Here is a 21,966-nt window from a genome sequence, read left to right as displayed (position 1 = left end):
TGGTTTAGGAGCACATGTCCGTAGCTCGGCTAAAGTTCCAGTCAGGTTGAAAGGCACACCTGAATTCGAAATCCAGGTAAGATTAGTATAGCAGTATGCATATGTAGATTACATGTTTAGCATGCATGTAGGAAGCCTATTAGATTACGTTAGTTATGTATGTTGGCTTCGAACCATCCAACCCTGTCACGTCGGTACGTGCTGGAGTATGACCAGCAGCGGAGTATGGCCGGTTTGACCGTCAGTCGACACTTGGTTGGTGGTTACGTACTATTGATATATCCCGTCGGTACGAGTGGAGTATGACCGGCGGCGGAGTATGACCGGTTTGACCGATCGGGAGGATATAGTAACACGTTGGTACGAGTGGAGTATGACCAGCAGCCGGAGTATGACCGGTTCGACCGCTCAGGTTGTTACGTGTCAATAGTACTGTCCCTATGAACGTTCAAAACTCAGTACCATGTTGGACATGGCAGTAGTGGCTCAGTACCGTGTTGGACACGGCAGTTAGAATTATGTATGAGTATTATTATGCTTTTCTTACTGAGTCTGTCGACTCACAGTTCTACGTTTATGTGTAGGTAAAGGCAAGGCTAAAGCTGATGGACCGTGAGCGAGCTTGTGTAGATTGTACATGTCGGGGCAGTTAGGCCTGGAGCGTACGATCATCGGGACAGCGAGGCTAATTTTTGTAACTGGTCGTTAGACGACCCTTATTTTATGTATCAGTTAAACAGTTAAAACTTTTGTAAATAATTCTATAATCGGGATCCCGAGTCTTTTGTAATATTGTTTTATAAGTTTAATTTAAAAAGCAAAATTTTAATTAATAATGTTTTTCCATAAACCTCGTTGATTAGCAACGAGCTGCACAGCATGTTTAAAAATCACGTAATACGCCTATATTAGTTAGGGTGTTACAGCCTCCTCTTAAGAAAAATGAAAGTGGACACAGAAAAGGAGGATGAGGTTTGGTTTCATGTAGGGAGAAATGACATGAGATTCGGACGGATAGAGTTTGGACTCATTATTGGCTTACCTATGGGTAGTGCCCCTACAGACGAGGAAATACACGCCAAGTGCAACGACCATCTAGTTCGGACTTATTTTGAAGGGAAGAGTTCTGTTCAGTTGGACTCCCTTATGCTCCAACTTGAGAGGTGCGAAGATAAAGATGATGCCTACAAGCTTGGACTGATCGCTTTCATTGAAGGTGTATTAGTATCAAAGGAGGGCAATGTCCAAGTTTGGCCTGAGATGTTGAAGTTTGTTAACGATCTCGAATTCTTCTTTAAGTATCCGTGGGGCGAGCGCGCTTTTCGTAAGCTGATGGAGACATTAGGAAAGAATATGCAACATTACAAGGATAATGTTGACAAGAAGAAGGGGAAGAAGATTGCTCAGGAGGCAAAGTACACTGTTAGTGGCTATGTGCCTGCCTTTCAGTACTGGGCATACGAAGCAATTGAGAAGTTGGGGAAGAAGTATGCCCAGCAACGGGACCAAGTTCCCCGAGAATGTTGAGCTGGAAAACACCGGAGGGCCAGCGGAAACAAGATGTCAAGGCAACTGACATTGCACTGTTATTCAACAGTCGGGTATGTTTCTTCACTGTTCAGTATTTTATTTAAATTTATTGAAAATGAACATTCGCGACATTGTTCGCGATGTGTTAGCGACATTATGCGATGTCGCAAAAGAAATTGCTGCATCGCTTATCGCGACAAATGTCGCGACATGTTATCGACATTTAGCGACATTGTGCTGCTTGTTTACAATTATCATAATTTTTGACTTCTTCTCACAGTTTTTAATTATTCTGTGTTTTCTTTTTTGTTTCAGTTGGTGGTGAAGAAGTGCTTGTTTCCCCGGCCCAGTGAAGAGGCATACTTCAAGAGTATTAATGAGGGTAAAGCCCCTCTTTGCTTTGAGATGGACGTAGAACAAATGGTGGACGTTGATGGTACATAGGAGTCTGTGTTTGAAACTCAAGCGAAGACCATCAACAAGGCCGTGACAAAGGCAAATTTAGTTCCACCACCACCGGCACCTGAAGTACACGAGCCATCTACTTCAGCAGGTCCTTCTGCTCCAACCCGGTACAAGCTGTGGCCGGCCTTGTAAAGAGGTTGGATAGCATTGAGGCACGGGCTGGAGAAGCTTGAGTCCCGGCGGAAGCCGTCATGTTAAAGGATTATGAACAGCGATACCAGACTCATGATCTAGAGTTGGCCGCAGTGGTTTTTGCATTGAAGATTTGGCGGCATTACCTTTACGGGGAGAAGTGTGAGATCTATACCGACCATAAAAGTCTCAAGTATTTCTTTACTCAGAAGGATTTGAATATGAGACAAAGGCGTTGGTTGGAATTAGTGAAGGATTACGACTGTGAGATCCTCTATCATCCCGGAAAAGCCAATGTATTGGCCGATGCCCTGAGCAGAAAAGGGTCCCGGGCAAGTAGCTAGTATGGTTCAAATCTCACCTCAGCTAGCAGAGGATATGGTTAGATCTAGCATTGAGTTTGTGGTAGGTCAGCTTCACAACTTAACGCTGCAATCTGATCTGTTGGAAAGAATAAAAGTCGCGCAGATGACGGATCCAGAGTTAGTGAAGATCCGAGATGAGGTGTTGGCTGGTCAAGCCAAGGACTTTTCAGTGTCAGACAATGGGATGCTTTTATATAAAGCCAGGGTTTGTGTTCCGAACAGTGTGGAACTTAGAAATGAGATCTTTGAGGAGGCTCATTCTACCCCGTATTCTCTGCATCCTGGCACCACTAAGATGTACCAAGATTTGAAACCGTACTTCTGGTGGAGCGGTATGAAGAAGAATTTGGTAGAATTCGTATCGAGATGCCTCACTTGTCAGCAGATTAAGGCTAAACATCAGAGACCAGCAGGGTTGTTGCAGCCTCTAACCCTACCAGAATGGAAATGGGAAGATATTACGATGGATTTTGTGGTCGGGTTACCCAGGACCACGGGTTTATTTGATTCCATCTAGGTAGTGGTGGATCGATTTACGAAATTTGCTCATTTTCTGCCGGTTAGAACAACATTCACAGTGGATCAGTTGGCAGAGTTGTATGTCAGAGAGATAGTGAGACTTCACGGGTTACCGAAGTCGATAGTTTCGGACAGGGATCCGAAGTTTACCTCCAAATTTTGGCAAAGTTTGCAACGGGCAATGGGTACAAGGCTGAAATTTAGTACAGCATTCCATCCTCAGACAGATGGTCAGTCCGAAAGGACAATTCAGATATTGGAGGACATGTTGAGAGCTTGTGTTATGGACTTTGAAGGCTCATGGAATAAGTATCTACCGTTGATAGAATTTTCTTACAACAACAGTTATCAGAGTACGATAGGGATGGCTCCCTATGAACTGTTATACGGTAGGAAATGTAGGTCCCCTATCCATTGGGATGAGACAGGGGAGAGGAAATACCTAGGTCCAGAGTCAGTGCAGCGGACCAATGAGGCAATAGAGAAGATAAAAGCTAGAATGCTTGCCTCACAGAGTAGACTAAAGAGTTACGCAGATCCGAAACGCAGAGATGTTGAGTTCCAAGTAGGGGAACATGTGTTTTTACGGGTATCTCCGATGAAGGAGATTAAACGTTTCGGGAAAAGAGGCAAGTTATGCCCTAGATTTACAGGACCTTTCGAGATTCTCGAGAAGATAGGTCAAGGGGCATATCGGTTAGCATTGCCTCCAGCCTTATCAGCAGTTCACAACGTATTCCATGTCTCGATGTTGAGAAAATACGTTTCAGATCCCTCTCATATACTCCGTTATGAGAGTCTTGAGCTACAGCCAAACATGACTTATGAGGAACAGCCAGTGCAGATCCTGGATAGAAAGGATAAAGTCCTTCGGAATAAGACCATAGCATTGGTCAAAGCTCTCTGGAGAAACAGCAAGGTGGAGGAAGCCACCTGGGAGCTAGAGTATGTTATGAAAGCTCAATATCCAGAGTTATTCAGGTTAGATTTCGGGGACGAAATCCTTTTAAGGGGGGGATAGTTGTAAAGCCCGCTTAGTTAATTTGGAAATTAGCAGTTAATCATGATTAATTATGAAATTATTTATAGCTATTTAAATAATTTATTATACTGTTATTTATGGAATTCAGAAATGCATGGTTATGTTATTCAGTAGTTTTCATATTTTGCATTTCCGGTGCCCGGTATTTTGGAACTCGCATTTGGCTCAGTAGAAATCACAATTTAGTATGTTAGTAGTTTGGGGACGGGTTTTAGACATTGGGAATGTTGGGAATGGCCGAGAATTTAGAATTTCCCAAAAATACCCCTTTAGTATGATTTATGTGGTTTTATGGTGGAGGGGCAAAATGGTCTTTTTGCCCCATTAGTGTTTTGTCTTTTAGTGACTTGTTTATTTGAAAATAAATATTTATTTAATTGTTATTTGGCTGAAATGGATTTAATATATGTTATGTGATTTATATTTCTTTTTCACAAAAATTCAACACTTAGAAAATTTGAGAAAAGCTTTCAAAACCCCTCTCTTTTCCTCCTCTCTTTTCGGCTGGGTGCATGTAATTCAAGGGCTGGATTTTCTTCAATTTTCAGGCTAGATTCATCATAGTTTTGTGAACTCTTGATTGTGGTAGGTGTTTCTTAATTTTCCTCCTTTATTTCCTTGATTAAAATGGTGAAAAGTTGAGTAAATGCATGCTTTTTGTGGCTGTTGTTATTTCTGTGTTTTGTTGTTGATTTCTGAGGTTTAAAGCATGTTTAATTGAAGCTAATTGAGCTTTTTTGAAGCATGTTAGCTAGGTTGTGTGAAGCTTTGAGTTTTCTATGCAAAAAGTTATGATTTTTGAAAGAAATGGTTTAATTTGTTGCTGTGAAGTTGCTGGATGTTCTTAATTGTTTTCTGAGGGTTAGATATGCTTGTTTATGTGGATTTAAGCTAGTGGAATGCATGATTAGGTGGTTTTGCTCAAGTTTGAGTTTGGAACTCAAAGCTTGAGCTCCAATGGCATTTTTCGTGTTTGAGGTTTCTGGGTTGTTTTGATGCCTTGGATATGTTCTAGGGAAGGTATAGAACAGGTCTGGAAAGTTTGAATCAATTTGGGGTTGAATTGGTTGAGATATGAAAATTGAGTGTTGCTGCCTGCGAGGAACCGGAATTCCGGTTGTGCATCCGGAATTCCGGATGAGGGTCCTGAATTTCCCAGAACCGGAATTCCGGTTGGGGAACCGGTCTACCGGTTGGGGAATTTTCAGAACCCGTGTTTTTCCTCGTTTTTATGTTTTAGGGGGTATTGCCATGCTTTTTATCGATAAGGAAACTTTTAGTTCCTAGTTTAAGTCCCCGGGAAGTGATTTAGCGTGTCACTTATAGTGTTGTGATTTTTATGGTTTAGGAGCCTGTAATCCGCCGCTCAGCTAAAGTTCCAGTCAGGTTGAAAGGCACACCTGAATTCGAAATCCAGGTAAGATTAGTATAGCAGTATGCATATGTAGATTACATGTTTAGCATGCATGTAGGAAGCCTATTAGATTACGTTAGTTATGTATGTTGGCTTCGAACCATCCAACCCTGTCACGTCGGTACAGGCTGGAGTATGACCAGCAGCCGGAGTATGACCGGTTTGACCGATCAGGCTGACACTTGGTTGGTGGTTCTGTACTATTGATATATCCCGTCGGTACAGGCTGGAGTATGACCAGCAGCCGGAGTATGACCGGTTTGACCGATCAGGAGGATATAGTAACACGTTGGTACAGGCTGGAGTATGACCAGCAGCCGGAGTATGACCGGTTCGACCGCTCAGGTTGTTACGTGTCAATAGTACTGTCCCTATGAACGTTCAAAACTCAGTACCATGTTGGACATGGCAGTAGTGGCTCAGTACCATGTTGGACACGGCAGTAGCGGGACTCAGTATCGTGTTGGACACGGCAGTTAGAATTATGTATGAGTATTATTATGCTTTTCTTACTGAGTCTGTCGACTCACAGTTCTACGTTTATGTGTAGGTAAAGGCAAGGCTAAAGCTGATGGACCGTGAGCGAGCTTGTGTAGATTGTACATGTCGGGGCAGTTAGGCCTGGAGCGTACGATCATCGGGACAGCGAGGCTAATTTTTGTAACTGGTCGTTAGACGACCCTTATTTTATGTATCAGTTAAACAGTTAAAACTTTTGTAAATAATTCTATAATCGGGATCCCGAGTCTTTTGTAATATTGTTTTATAAGTTTAATTTAAAAAGCAAAATTTTAATTAATAATGTTTTTCCATAAACCTCGTTGATTAGCAACGAGCTGCACAGCATGTTTAAAAATCACGTAATACGCCTATATTAGTTAGGGTGTTACAGCCTCCTCTTAAGAAAAATGAAAGTGGACACAGAAAAGGAGGATGAGGTTTGGTTTCATGTAGGGAGAAATGACATGAGATTCGGACGGATAGAGTTTGGACTCATTATTGGCTTACCTATGGGTAGTGCCCCTACAGACGAGGAAATACACGCCAAGTGCAACGACCATCTAGTTCGGACTTATTTTGAAGGGAAGAGTTCTGTTCAGTTGGACTCCCTTATGCTCCAACTTGAGAGGTGCGAAGATAAAGATGATGCCTACAAGCTTGGACTGATCGCTTTCATTGAAGGTGTATTAGTATCAAAGGAGGGCAATGTCCAAGTTTGGCCTGAGATGTTGAAGTTTGTTAACGATCTCGAATTCTTCTTTAAGTATCCGTGGGGCGAGCGCGCTTTTCGTAAGCTGATGGAGACATTAGGAAAGAATATGCAACATTACAAGGATAATGTTGACAAGAAGAAGGGGAAGAAGATTGCTCAGGAGGCAAAGTACACTGTTAGTGGCTATGTGCCTGCCTTTCAGTACTGGGCATACGAAGCAATTGAGAAGTTGGGGAAGAAGTATGCCCACTGCAACGGGACCAAGTTCCCCAGAATGTTGAGCTGGAAAACACCGGAGGGCCAGCGGAAACAAGATGTCAAGGCAACTGACATTGCACTGTTATTCAACAGTCGGGTATGTTTCTTCACTGTTCAGTATTTTATTTAAATTTATTGAAAATGAACATTCGCGACATTGTTCGCGATGTGTTAGCGACATTATGCGATGTCGCAAAAGAAATTGCTGCATCGCTTATCGCGACAAATGTCGCGACATGTTATCGACATTTAGCGACATTGTGCTGCTTGTTTACAATTATCATAATTTTTGACTTCTTCTCACAGTTTTTAATTATTCTGTGTTTTCTTTTTTGTTTCAGTTGGTGGTGAAGAAGTGCTTGTTTCCCCGGCCCAGTGAAGAGGCATACTTCAAGAGTATTAATGAGGGTAAAGCCCCTCTTTGCTTTGAGATGGACGTAGAACAAATGGTGGACGTTGATGGTACATAGGAGTCTGTGTTTGAAACTCAAGCGAAGACCATCAACAAGGCCGTGACAAAGGCAAATTTAGTTCCACCACCACCGGCACCTGAAGTACACGAGCCATCTACTTCAGCAGGTCCTTCTGCTCCAACCAGTACAACTGTGGAAACTGACCTTGTAAAGAGGTTGGATAGCATTGAGGCACGGCTGGAGAAGCTTGAGTCCCAGCAGGAAGCCGTCATGTTAAAGGATTATGAACAGCGATACCAGACTCATGATCTAGAGTTGGCCGCAGTGGTTTTTGCATTGAAGATTTGGCGGCATTACCTTTACGGGGAGAAGTGTGAGATCTATACCGACCATAAAAGTCTCAAGTATTTCTTTACTCAGAAGGATTTGAATATGAGACAAAGGCGTTGGTTGGAATTAGTGAAGGATTACGACTGTGAGATCCTCTATCATCCCGGAAAAGCCAATGTATTGGCCGATGCCCTGAGCAGAAAGGGTCCCGGGCAAGTAGCTAGTATGGTTCAAATCTCACCTCAGCTAGCAGAGGATATGGTTAGATCCAGCATTGAGTTTGTGGTAGGTCAGCTTCACAACTTAACGCTGCAATCTGATCTGTTGGAAAGAATAAAAGTCGCGCAGATGACGGATCCAGAGTTAGTGAAGATCCGAGATGAGGTGTTGGCTGGTCAAGCCAAGGACTTTTCAGTGTCAGACAATGGGATGCTTTTATATAAAGCCAGGGTTTGTGTTCCGAACAGTGTGGAACTTAGAAATGAGATCTTTGAGGAGGCTCATTCTACCCTGTATTCTCTGCATCCCGGCACCACTAAGATGTACCAAGATTTGAAACCGTACTTCTGGTGGAGCGGTATGAAGAAGAATTTGGTAGAATTCGTATCGAGATGCCTCACTTGTCAGCAGATTAAGGCTAAACATCGAGAGACCGAGCGGGGGTTGTTGCAGGCCTCCCAACCCTACCAGAATGGAAATGGGAAGATATTACGATGGATTTTGTGGTCGGGTTACCCAGGACCACGGGTTTATTTGATTCCATCTAGGTAGTGGTGGATCGATTTACGAAATTTGCTCATTTTCTGCCGGTTAGAACAACATTCACAGTGGATCAGTTGGCAGAGTTGTATGTCAGAGAGATAGTGAGACTTCACGGGTTACCGAAGTCGATAGTTTCGGACAGGGATCCGAAGTTTACCTCCAAATTTTGGCAAAGTTTGCAACGGGCAATGGGTACAAGGCTGAAATTTAGTACAGCATTCCATCCTCAGACAGATGGTCAGTCCGAAAGGACAATTCAGATATTGGAGGACATGTTGAGAGCTTGTGTTATGGACTTTGAAGGCTCATGGAATAAGTATCTACCGTTGATAGAATTTTCTTACAACAACAGTTATCAGAGTACGATAGGGATGGCTCCCTATGAACTGTTATACGGTAGGAAATGTAGGTCCCCTATCCATTGGGATGAGACAGGGGAGAGGAAATACCTAGGTCCAGAGTCAGTGCAGCGGACCAATGAGGCAATAGAGAAGATAAAAGCTAGAATGCTTGCCTCACAGAGTAGACAGAAGAGTTACGCAGATCCGAAACGCAGAGATGTTGAGTTCCAAGTAGGGGAACATGTGTTTTTACGGGTATCTCCGATGAAGGAGATTAAACGTTTCGGGAAAAGAGGCAAGTTATGCCCTAGATTTACAGGACCTTTCGAGATTCTCGAGAAGATAGGTCAAGGGGCATATCGGTTAGCATTGCCTCCAGCCTTATCAGCAGTTCACAACGTATTCCATGTCTCGATGTTGAGAAAATACGTTTCAGATCCCTCTCATATACTCCGTTATGAGAGTCTTGAGCTACAGCCAAACATGACTTATGAGGAACAGCCGGGTGCGGATCTGGATAGAAAGGATAAAGTCCTTCGGAATAAGACCATAGCATTGGTCAAAGCTCTCTGGAGAAACAGCAAGGTGGAGGAAGCCACCTGGGAGCTAGAGTATGTTATGAAAGCTCAATATCCAGAGTTATTCAGGTTAGATTTCGGGGACGAAATCCTTTTAAGGGGGGGATAGTTGTAAAGCCCGCTTAGTTAATTTGGAAATTAGCAGTTAATCATGATTAATTATGAAATTATTTATAGCTATTTAAATAATTTATTATACTGTTATTTATGGAATTCAGAAATGCATGGTTATGTTATTCAGTAGTTTTCATATTTTGCATTTCCGGTGCCCGGTATTTTGGAACTCGCATTTGGCTCAGTAGAAATCACAATTTAGTATGTTAGTAGTTTGGGGACGGGTTTTAGACATTGGGAATGTTGGGAATGGCCGAGAATTTAGAATTTCCCAAAAATACCCCTTTAGTATGATTTATGTGGTTTTATGGTGGAGGGGCAAAATGGTCTTTTTGCCCCATTAGTGTTTTGTCTTTTAGTGACTTGTTTATTTGAAAATAAATATTTATTTAATTGTTATTTGGCTGAAATGGATTTAATATATGTTATGTGATTTATATTTCTTTTTCACGAAAAATTCAACACTTAGAAAATTTGAGAAAAGCTTTCAAAACCCCTCTCTTTTCCTCCTCTCTTTTCGGCTGGGTGCATGTAATTCAAGGGCTGGATTTTCTTCAATTTTCAGGCTAGATTCATTATAGTTTTGTGAACTCTTGATTGTGGTAGGTGTTTCTTAATTTTCCTCCTTTATTTCCTTGATTAAAATGGTGAAAAGTTGAGTAAATGCATGCTTTTTGTGGCTGTTGTTATTTCTGTGTTTTGTTGTTGATTTCTGAGGTTTAAAGCATGTTTAATTGAAGCTAATTGAGCTTTTTGAAGCATGTTAGCTAGGTTGTGTGAAGCTTTGAGTTTTCTATGCAAAAAGTTATGATTTTTGAAAGAAATGGTTTAATTTGTTGCTGTGAAGTTGCTGGATGTTCTTAATTGTTTTCTGAGGGTTAGATATGCTTGTTTATGTGGATTTAAGCTAGTGGAATGCATGATTAGGTGGTTTTGCTCAAGTTTGAGTTTGGAACTCAAAGCTTGAGCTCCAATGGCATTTTTCGTGTTTGAGGTTTCTGGGTTGTTTTGATGCCTTGGATATGTTCTAGGGAAGGTATAGAACAGGTCTGGAAAGTTTGAATCAATTTGGGGTTGAATTGGTTGAGATATGAAAATTGAGTGTTCTTTGCGAGGAACCGGAATTCGGTTGTGCATCCGGAATTCCGGATGAGGGTCCTGAATTTCCCAGAACCGGAATTCCGGTTGGGGAACCGGTCTACCGGTTGGGGAATTTTCAGAACCCGTGTTTTTCCTCGTTTTTATGTTTTAGGGGGTATTGCCATGCTTTTTCTCGATAAGGAAACTTTTAGTTCCTAGTTTAAGTCCCCGGGAAGTGATTTAGCGTGTCACTTATAGTGTTGTGATTTTTATGGTTTAGGAGCCTGTAATCCGCCGCTCAGCTAAAGTTCCAGTCAGGTTGAAAGGCACACCTGAATTCGGAATCCAGGTAAGATTAGTATAGCAGTATGCATATGTAGATTACATGTTTAGCATGCATGTAGGAAGCCTATTAGATTACGTTAGTTATGTATGTTGGCTTCGAACCATCCAACCCTGTCACGTCGGTACAGGCTGGAGTATGACCAGCAGCCGGAGTATGACCGGTTTGACCGATCAGGCTGACACTTGGTTGGTGGTTCCGTACTATTGATGTATCCCGTCGGTACAGGCTGGAGTATGACCCGCAGCCGGAGTATGACCGGTTCGACCGATCAGGAGGATATAGTAACACGTTGGTACAGGCTGGAGTATGACCAGCAGCCGGAGTATGACCGGTTCGACCGATCAGGTTGTTACGTGTCAATAGTACCGTCCCTATGAACGTTCAGAACTCAGTACCATGTTGGACATGGCAGTAGTGGCTCAGTACCGTGTTGGACACGGCAGTAGCGGGACTCAGTATCGTGTTGGACACGGCAGTTAGAATTATGTATGAGTATTATTATGCTTTTCTTACTGAGTCTGTCGACTCACAGTTCTACGTTTATGTGTAGGTAAAGGCAAGGCTAAAGCTGATGGACCGTGAGCGAGCTTGTGTAGATTGTACATGTCGGGGCAGTTAGGCCTGGAGCGTACGATCATCGGGACAGCGAGGCTGATTTTTGTAACTGGTCGTTAGACGACCCTTATTTTATGTATCAGTTAAACAGTTAAAACTTTTGTAAATAATTCTATAATCGGGATCCCGAGTCTTTTGTAATATTGTTTTATAAGTTTAATTTAAAAAGCAAAATTTTAATTAATAATGTTTTTCCATAAACCTCGTTGATTAGCAACGAGCTGCACAGCATGTTTAAAAATCACGTAATACGCCTATATTAGTTAGGGTGTTACAGCCTCCTCTTAAGAAAAATGAAAGTGGACACAGAAAAGGAGGATGAGGTTTGGTTTCATGTAGGGAGAAATGACATGAGATTCGGACGGATAGAGTTTGGACTCATTACTGGCTTACCTATGGGTAGTGCCCCTACAGACGAGGAAATACACGCCAAGTGCAACGACCATCTAGTTCGGACTTATTTTGAAGGGAAGAGTTCTGTTCAGTTGGACTCCCTTATGCTCCAACTTGAGAGGTGCGAAGATAAAGATGATGCCTACAAGCTTGGACTGATCGCTTTCATTGAAGGTGTATTAGTATCAAAGGAGGGCAATGTCCAAGTTTGGCCTGAGATGTTGAAGTTTGTTAACGATCTCGAATTCTTCTTTAAGTATCCGTGGGGCGAGCGCGCTTTTCGTAAGCTGATGGAGACATTAGGAAAGAATATGCAACATTACAAGGATAATGTTGACAAGAAGAAGGGGAAGAAGATTGCTCAGGAGGCAAAGTACACAGTTAGTGGCTATGTGCTGCCTTTCGATCGGGCATACGAAGCAATTGAGAAGTTGGGGAAGAAGTATGCCCACTGCAACGGGACCAAGTTCCCCAGAATGTTGAGCTGGAAAACACCGGAGGGCCAGCGGAAACAAGATGTCAAGGCAACCGACATTGCACTGTTATTCAACAGTCGGGTATGTTTCTTTACTGTTCAGTATTTTATTTAAATTTATTGAAAATGAACATTCGCGACATTGTTCGCGATGTGTTAGCGACATTATGCGATGTCGCAAAAGAAATTGCTGCATCGCTTATCGCGACAAATGTCGCGACATGTTATCGACATTTAGCGACATTGTGCTGCTTGTTTACAATTATCATAATTTTTGACTTCTTCTCACAGTTTTTAATTATTCTGTGTTTTCTTTTTTGTTTCAGTTGGTGGTGAAGAAGTGCTTGTTTCCCCGGCCCAGTGAAGAGGCATACTTCAAGAGTATTAATGAGGGTAAAGCCCCTCTTTGCTTTGAGATGGACGTAGAACAAACGGTGGACGTTGATGGTACATAGGAGTCTGTGTTTGAAACTCAAGCGAAGACCATCAACAAGGCCGTGACAAAGGCAAATTTAGTTCCACCACCACCGGCACCTGAAGTACACGAGCCATCTACTTCAGCAGGTCCTTCTGCTCCAACCAGTACAACTGTGGAAACTGACCTTGTAAAGAGGTTGGATAGCATTGAGGCCCGGCTGGAGAAGCTTGAGTCCCAGCAGGAAGCCGTCATGTTGGCACAGACGGGGTTAGTAAATAGCCATCTCAGCATGAGGCGGTCCTTCACAGATAGTCAGAAAGATCTGAAGGAGACTCTACTGGCTAAGATGGACGAGTTGATGGCTATGGTAAAAGAGGTGGTTGATTGGAGACATTCCCAATGCCCGACCTAGGAATGTGCACACCGGTGTTGGCGATGTCAAGTTCTTCACAACTTTGTTTCTTAGGTCGGAGTGGCTTCACGATGATGTAAGTATTTAATCATTAATTAGTTTTTTTTTTTTTGCAACATATATGTTATTGTCGATGTGTTGGCAACAATGTCGCGACATTTTCGCGACATTGCTGCTGATACAGATGTTTTTTCTTTCTGTTTTATTTGTCGACATGTCGCGACATTGTCACGACATTCTCGCGACATGGGCACTTTTTTTTGTGCGTTCTGTTTAACGACATGTCGCGACATTGTCACGACATTGTCGCGACATTCGGCAAATTTTTCTGGCGACATTGTTCGCGACGTTTCGCGACTTTATTTACGACATTGATTAATCTTCTCTTTTTTTTATGCAGCACATAGATGCCATATCACACTTGATGAGGAGGAGACGCCATCATTTTCCAGAGTTGTACCCTCAGCCAGGTGTGATTTTGGACACAACACTTCCACAATTCCTCATAGGCATTTGGAGCTGCCAGACTGGTGACAGAAGTACGTTCGAATGGCCAGATGCGGTGAACCAGTACTATCTGGGTATGGAGAGCCGTTACATGCCATGTTGGAAGGATTTGAACTTCATATACTTCGTCCTGTACTTCGATCATCAAAAACATTGGGTTGCTGTTGAGGTAGATATTGATATGTGGCAGATTCGGGTGTACGATAATGATTTATCATGCACCACCGACGCACAGTTTGATGCCATCATGCTACCTTGGACTGAGTTGTTTCCACATCTGCTGAGGTCTACTGGCTATTATGATCAAGTCAACAACAACATTCTGAATGTGGACTTAGGGGACAGTAGCCAACTCAGATCAATGCATGCTAGACGCATGCCAAGTGAGGTGGTTCCCCAAAGTAAAACAAGGTATTTGTTAATATAGTATATTATTATTTCATTTGCCATTACTCTTTAAATGCAGTTCAGTCTCTAAATGTGTTTGTTGTTAATTTTTCAGTGGTGATTGCGGGGTGTATGCACTTGAGTACATCGAATACCTAATGCTGAATCGGTCCTTGGACAACATTACAGACGATAGCATGAGAATGTTCAGAGATCGGTGGTGTGTAGACTTGTTTTATCAGAACTTAACTTGGTGAAATATAATTTAAAAGGGTTGTAATTTTTTTGTATTATAGACGATAGTTGTTTTTAGTACTGTACAGTTTTTATATATGGAAAAGTGTTCAATTTTAAAACTTTTACTTACATGTCGCTACAAAATCGTTAACATGTCGTTTAATGTCGAAAATTTTTAGTTTCTGATTGTTTTGTTTCATATCGCTAAAGCACCGCGAACATGTCGTTAAAATGTCGATAGTAAAATCATGTTTTGACTCTTCAGTTGATGTCGTTAACATGTCGCAATTATGTCGCGAAAAGTCGATACAAAAGACGTTTCCACATTAAATGGTAATTAATGTGACATTTATTATCCCGCCTAACCAACTACTTGACTATGTCGATAACATGTCGCTCTGTGTCGCGACATGTCGCGAAAATTGCCCAGATTGCTTTGTGCATGACAAACATGTGTACAATTGTGTAATTCAATTTTTACATTTATTATCCCACCTTCCCAACTACTAGTTTTCTCTATAAAAGCCAATTGTCTATCTCATAAGTTACATATTTTCTTAATTTTTTCCCTCTTAAGATAATTCTCTTAGCAATGTCTACTAGAAGGAACAAGGGCAAATATCCGATTCTTACTCCTGAAGAGATCAAGCAGGAGCCTTATTGTGGGGAAATTACACCTCAAATGCAAAAAGTGCTTGACGACATGAATCGTTTTGAAGATGAACGGCTTATGAAAGAGTGGAGGTCTCTAAAACTTGAAAAAAAATTTAACAAAACAGGTGTATGGCCGGCTCCACCACCAGGGTTCCCCGAAGGCTGTCGTCGCTGCAAGTTAGGTTATTTAAATGGTAAACAGGTGAAGCCTGGATCTCTATGCAAATATTGCAAGGCTACATGTCGCTTCATGTCGCAAATGTAATCGTTAAACGTCGCTAAATATCGAGTTTTCACTGAATAAATAAAAGTTCCATTAATGTCGCAAAATGTCGCTAACGTAATCGTGAAACGTCGCTATTTTTAAATTTTTCCAGAATTGATAAAAGTTCTTCCTACATCGCACCATGTCGCTAGTGTAATCGTGGAAAGTCGCAGTTTTTAAATTTTTCCATAATTGATAAAAGTTCTTCCTATATCGTGACATGTCGCTAGTGTAGTCGTGGAAAGTCGCATTTTCAGGACCTTATCCAGAATAAAATAAATTTCCAATAATGTCGTGAAAGTGTCGCTACATATCGCAAAATGTCGTGAAATACACAATTATATACAAAAATCTGAGATAGTGAGAGTAAACAACCACATACACAGAAAATAATGTCGATAAAACATAGTCATACATAAAAAAATACAAGTAACATGTCATAAACCATAATAATAATAATGCATGCAATTTCAAAACGAAAATGCTGCTCAAACCTTGGCCTTGCAAGTAGCTTTGTTGTGTCCCAATGCGCCACAGTTTGAACATTTCCGTGGTTCCTTGACTTTTTGACCGTTCGATGGAAATCGGTTAGTCCGTAGTCTTCCTGCATTGCTCTTTCTTGGACGACCTACAGGTTTCTTCTCCACTGGTACACCGATTCTCATGTTCTGCATGTGTTCTGGAAGCACCCATTCATCCTCCTCGCCCACAACATTAATTGTTGCATCGTAAGTATTCTTCCACGTCTCCTTTGTGTAATAGGGGGATGACAGAGCGTAGACACTGACATTCTGAGTAAGCGCTGCGGCACATGCATGGGGACAAGGAATTTTCAACAATTGGAACATGCCGCAAGTGCAAGTTCTCTCAACTAAGTTCACATCTCCGCCTTTTTCAAAGTCAGAACCGTCAGCACCTCTTCCAACATTAAACAATTGTGCACTGTTACGTAGGACACTTCTACGTCTACCATCCTCGTGTTGCTTTATCAAATCTTCCTCAAAATGAGTTGCCAAAGGGGTAACACACTTACTTGCCTTCTCCAGACGGTTAGCAAACCAATTTTGTAGTGTGAACCTTATGAACTCAACTAGAGTAGTTATTGGATATGCCCGAAATTCTTCAGTCACGTTGTTAAGGCTTTCTGCAGCGTTGTTTGTCATGATGTTGTACCTGTCTCCTAGACAATAAGGACGAGCCCATTTTTCTAATCCTATATTGTCAACATAAGCAGCGATGGGAGGATCCATCTGTCGGAGCACCTGCAAATGTCTATCACATTCCCTCTTCGACCATGCGTAAGCGGCCAACCATATTTGCGTGTTACATACATCAGTCTTGATCTTGTGGGTGACATTCATAGAAATATGTTTGTAGCATGCACAGTGGCATGCTTCGGGGAAAATAACCTCGACAGCATGTTCAATGCTTTGATTCCTATCCGATACAAACACTAAGTTTTCAACCTCCCCAATCGCTTCCTTTAACTTCTGCAAAAAATACTTCCAAGAGTCATGATTCTCGCTGTCAACAATTGCAAAGGCAATCGGAAACAGTTGGTTATTTGCATCGTACACTACAACAACTAGCATTGTGCCCCCAAACCTTGTCTTCAAGAACGTGCCGTCGATACTAATCACAGGACGACAAAACTTAAATCCCCTCCTACAAGCAGCCAGTGACCAGAAACAGTACTTGAACCTGTTATCCTCTGTGATAATGTCTGTAATAGTACCTGGATTCTTGTTCCGGCACGTAAAAGTAACCGGGTAATCGACTATAAGCTGCTGTGGCGTACCCTCGAATACATAAGTCCCTTCTCTCGGCACCTCCAAGCCTTCTCATAGCTCATCTTGATCCCATACTCCTGAAACATATCCCTTTGTATGTCTTTAGCTTTGTACTTAGTTCCATCTGATTTGAACTTGTTCTTAATGAGGTGGCCAACAACCCACGGTGCTGCTTGACGGTTATCAGCATGTCTAGAATCCAGGCTACATGTGTGTTCGTTGTGGAATACAGTAACCTCAAACATGTCTCAACGTGCCCTCTTCCTCCCCCTCACTCTCCATTTGCAATCTGAACCCCTGCAAGTTGCATAAAAAACATCGGTCCCAGACTTCTTCACCATGAACTCAAATTTCATTTTCAATGCAAACCTTCCAACCACATTTTTCAATTCAGTCTTATTTGTATACAGCTTGCCAACATATATTTCCCCTGAATGTGTACCAGTAAAAGAAGTTGTATAAACATTATTTTCCTCTATGTCTTCCCTTGTCCACACAATAGGTTTGAATTTTGTACAAACTTCAAAATCAGATGGTACAGTACTACGAGGAGGACACAGGCGCTGCTTCTGGTGCACAGTGTTTCGTGATTTTCACTCCGAGGGGTTCTTCTTTCTTGGTCTTTCCTTTGCTCCCTTGGACGTGGTGGAGATGGTGGAGGTAGTTCTAACCTTAAAGAAGGTACTTCTATAGGTTCATGAACTTCCAACTCCGCATCACCATCCTCGTTCAAATCTACTATAGGATCATTGTTGTAAAATGCACCATCAAACTCATTGAACTGGTCAAATCCATAGTCAACCCTATTATCCTCCTCTATATTAGTAGGGGCCTGCTAATTCATCCCTACGGTTGGATCTGTTTCTGGGACAAAACTCCCAACAACACTTCTTGGGAGGACAGTTGGCGGAGTAGGCCCCAAAAGCGCATGCCTTTTAACCTTAGTCACAAACAGTGGCAGCAAGTTCTCCACACTCATTTTTGCCTTCATTCTTAAGAATAATCTTACTTGACTATCTTTCACTAAAACTTCTGGCGGTATCATATTGCCTTTCATGTACATATAACACACCTCTATTTTCAGTTCATACACAATAGGGTCTATATCCAACTCTTCATACAAAATATCATTCATCTTTTCTAAAGTAGTGTCAACCTCAAACATTAACATCTTACTTTTTGGATTATTGAATATCCAGTTGAAACCTTCAACTGCCCAAGCCCCATCATATAGTACAACTACAAACACATTTGAATCTGCAAACCAAAATGACCACAAATTATAACAAACCAATATGTCGCAAGATATCGCGAACCTATCGCTACTTATCGCGAAATAATTACAAAAAACAGTAAGTCGACAAACGTCGCGAACTTGTCGAGAAAAATAAAAATATCCACAATATAACACAATAATTCTATGTGTCGCGACTTGTGTCGCGACATGTCGATACATGTCGCTAAATGTCATCCCTAACCTCTTGTCAGCTCGTAATCGCTAAATGTCGCTAACCATGTCGAAAAATATCGCTAAAATTGCAAAAAAAACCAGTAAACTCGCAGACTTGCTGCATTTCGTGTTTCATTGACAAAGGGTGTCAAAAGGGTACATAAAAACCACGGATATGTGTAGATCTATTACTTTCAACATAAATACATCTAAATCAAATAATAATTACTAAAGAAATTACATACCCATTATTGTTTAAAGGAATGACTTTCTTAGGGCTTTGGTTGGGTTTCAAGTTCCCTTTGAGTAAGGCGGCCGAACACTAGCTCCGGTGGTGGCAATGTGTGTATTGTAGAGAGAGAGAGAGAGAGAGAGAGAGAGAGAGAGAGAGAGAGAGAGAGAGAGAGAGAGAGAGAGAGAGAGAGAGAGAGAGAGAGAGAAATCCGAGAGATAGAGAGAGAGAAAGTGTTATGAATATTTTTTATTTGTTTTAGGGGTAAAATTGTAAGGGAAAAATGTTTTAAGTATAGTTTCCATAATGTAAAAAATGCTAGCATAGTTTTAGTGTATTATTTATTTTTAAGCATATATTGTCAAATTTCCCTTTAAAAATAACAAACCTAATAGATAATATTTTATTCTACATCATCAGCCGCACCCCATTTTATTTAACAAAAAACAAATCACAGATCTCTCTCTTTCACTCTCAATTCTCAGGTGGTGGTTTGCAGTGAACCACGAAACAGACAGCCACGGGTTCGGGTGGTTCACGGCAGGGGGTGGGGTTAATGGTTCGCGGTGAACCTCATATCTTGTTCGCTCCATCTCCTTCGGGGCTCAAATCTCCAGCAATCTCTCTAGCTCTTCAGTTCTTTCTATCCCCGACTTTATTTCTCATGCGGATTCGGTGTGCACGACATTGACAATGCCAGTAGCACTGAAGTTTTTGTCGAGAAATGGCATGCCGATTTCCCGGTGGTAGAGATGGCGGAGGTGGTCATGATAGTTTTGGGTATTGGATTTCTCGGTGCGTAATCAGATTAGAAATCATGGGGCTAGACTTGGATTATAATAATGAAACCCACCCATTTTGTATTTATCTTTTTCAAGTTTTGGATAATAATTAGTTTTTGCTTTTTTCTTAGGCTAGAGCTCAAGAGGGGTATTCTTCAGGAAAAGAAGCTGAGTCGCTTGTTGATGAGGAAAATTATCAAGAGGAAGTTTATGATAATAATAATAATAAGCATATTATTTTTACTGATCAAGTTGTGCAGAGATTTCTTATTTGTAAAACTTTTATTATATTAAAATATTTTAATCTGTTATTATTTTTTTAACTTGGAATGTAATATTAATGGATTATTAATTTTTTTTTATTTCTATATAATTGTTGATATGTATTGAATCTCAAATTGGTATTTATTAATTATGTGGTTGAATCTAAATTGGTATTATTAATTATATTAATTATCATAGTAAATTTTAAATTTGAAAATAATTTTATATTTATTAATTTATATAAAAACTATTTAATATTAAAAAAATAAGGTGTGTTTTATGTCTAGTATTGTTGGACTAGAAATGTTTTTCTAGTCCAACATTGTTGGACTAAGAAAAGACCCTTTTTATGTCCCAGGCTATTATGTCCAACACAAAAGGGACTCGAAAGATTTATCTAGTCCAATGTTGATGGACTTAAAATGGGGTTTTTCTAGTAGTGTGCAACCACTGTAAGGTTCCTGAAACTTTATATGTGTTTATTTCATATCGTTTTAGAAGTTCATGTTTAGGATGTTAATAACATACTTGTTAGTAAATCTACATCCTAGTAAAATAATTCCAACAGTCATCTATAGAGCGTTCTATATAACTGAGAGTGTATTCAATTCCAAGTTCTATAGTGGTTCAATGAGGAATTAATAAGTTGAGAATTTGCTTGGTAAATTCTAGATCTGCTTATTGGAAGCTCAATTCTACAGTTTCATGGTCCCCTCACAAGTTGAGATAATACTGCTTCTTGACTCAGTCAATTGATTTTAATTAATCAATTATAATTCTAAAATTAAACTATGTCTTATTTAAGAATTTTCACTAAGCAAGGGCTTAATTGTGAAGAAAAGAGGTTTTGGGGTCAATTTGTTAATTAAGAGACTTTGTATGGTCTAATTAATAAATTACATAAATGACAATTTTATTTAGTAATTAATTATAATTATTGAATAAATAGTTTTGGCATTTAAAGGTTTTAATTAGAAAATATGGTATTATTGAAAAGAAGAATAAGTGGTTGAAAAAAGTGGAAAAATTGTAACTAGAGATTAGCCTCTAAAGTGTACGGCCAACAAGTGATTTTTTACCCAATTTTTTATTCTTTTTTAAGGCTCTGCTATAGAAAGGAATGATGGGCTAGAGATCTTGAACGGAAGGAGTCATTATATTTTGCTGCAACCAATGTAAGGTTTTCTTAAACCCTTATGTGTTTATTTCATTGTTTTAGAGAATTCATACTTAGGATGTTGATTCAACATACTTGTTACTAAATCTAGATCCTGGTAAAATATTCACAATAACTTCATCTTCTTCTTCTTCTTCTAATTTCGAAATCATATAGCCATCTTCACAAACTAAATTCCAGCCTTAATGATTGAGTGCATACCCACACATAACAAGTGAGTCCTTAATCATAGTGTCTGAGACTGTGAAGAATCCAATTCAAGTGAAGGAGAATCAGGATCAAATCTGAGCGATTTGAGCGAAAGGAGTCATTTAATTCTGCTCCACACAATGTAAGGTTTCTCAAACTTTATATGTGTTTAAATTACATTGTTCTAGAAATTTATATTTGGGATGTTAAATAACATACGTGGTAGTAAATCTAGATCCTGGTCTCAGAGCCATGGTAATGATTTACTTTCATGAAATATGGATGTAAAACGATGTTTGTGTTGATTTGGATTGTTTCATGGTCGTTTATGTGCATGTTTGATGATTGTATGGAAATCACAATGTATACTGTAAAATATTTTTTGTTTTGTTTTGGAAATATTTTTACTGGAAAGTAAACGAAAAATTTATGAATTTAGGCTTTTAGAGAACCTAATTTTGATATTTTATGAATTAGTTATGATTTTTTAAATTTGGATGAAAATATTTGGTTTTGGGTTACACACTTGCACCACTATAGATTTGGAATTCCACTCTCAGTTGTATAGAACGCTCTATATGTTCCATGATATAGATACGCTATAAATTATCCATTTGTTATAATCCTAAAAATCAATGATCCTCTATAGATGATTTACATTGAGTAAGGACAAATTTACCGTTACACCCTTCAATGTATTTTATCCTTAAAACACTTAGCTACATATAAATGATATTTCAGTTAACTAAAATAATCACTGTAATATGAGTACTCAATCATTTATCTCTATTAAACAAAGCTCGAAGGAAATCATCGT

General features: G+C 40.3%; 1 long non-coding RNA gene across 1 annotated transcript; it reads left to right on the top strand.

Moving 5' to 3' along the window:
* The first annotated feature begins 19,115 nt into the window (after positions 1 to 19,115).
* On the top strand, positions 19,116 to 20,010 carry LOC115716838 (uncharacterized). Its single transcript, XR_004011611.2, has 2 exons — positions 19,116 to 19,532; positions 19,651 to 20,010. It is a non-coding gene; the product is annotated as an uncharacterized LOC115716838 (long non-coding RNA).
* The last annotated feature ends 1,956 nt before the right edge of the window (positions 20,011 to 21,966 follow it).

This window comes from Cannabis sativa, unplaced genomic scaffold, assembly GCF_029168945.1.
Source record: "Cannabis sativa cultivar Pink pepper isolate KNU-18-1 unplaced genomic scaffold, ASM2916894v1 Contig7, whole genome shotgun sequence".
NCBI lineage: Eukaryota > Viridiplantae > Streptophyta > Magnoliopsida > Rosales > Cannabaceae > Cannabis > Cannabis sativa.
Note: the sequence above shows the minus strand (reverse complement) of the source record. Positions and strands in the feature narration are given on the sequence as shown.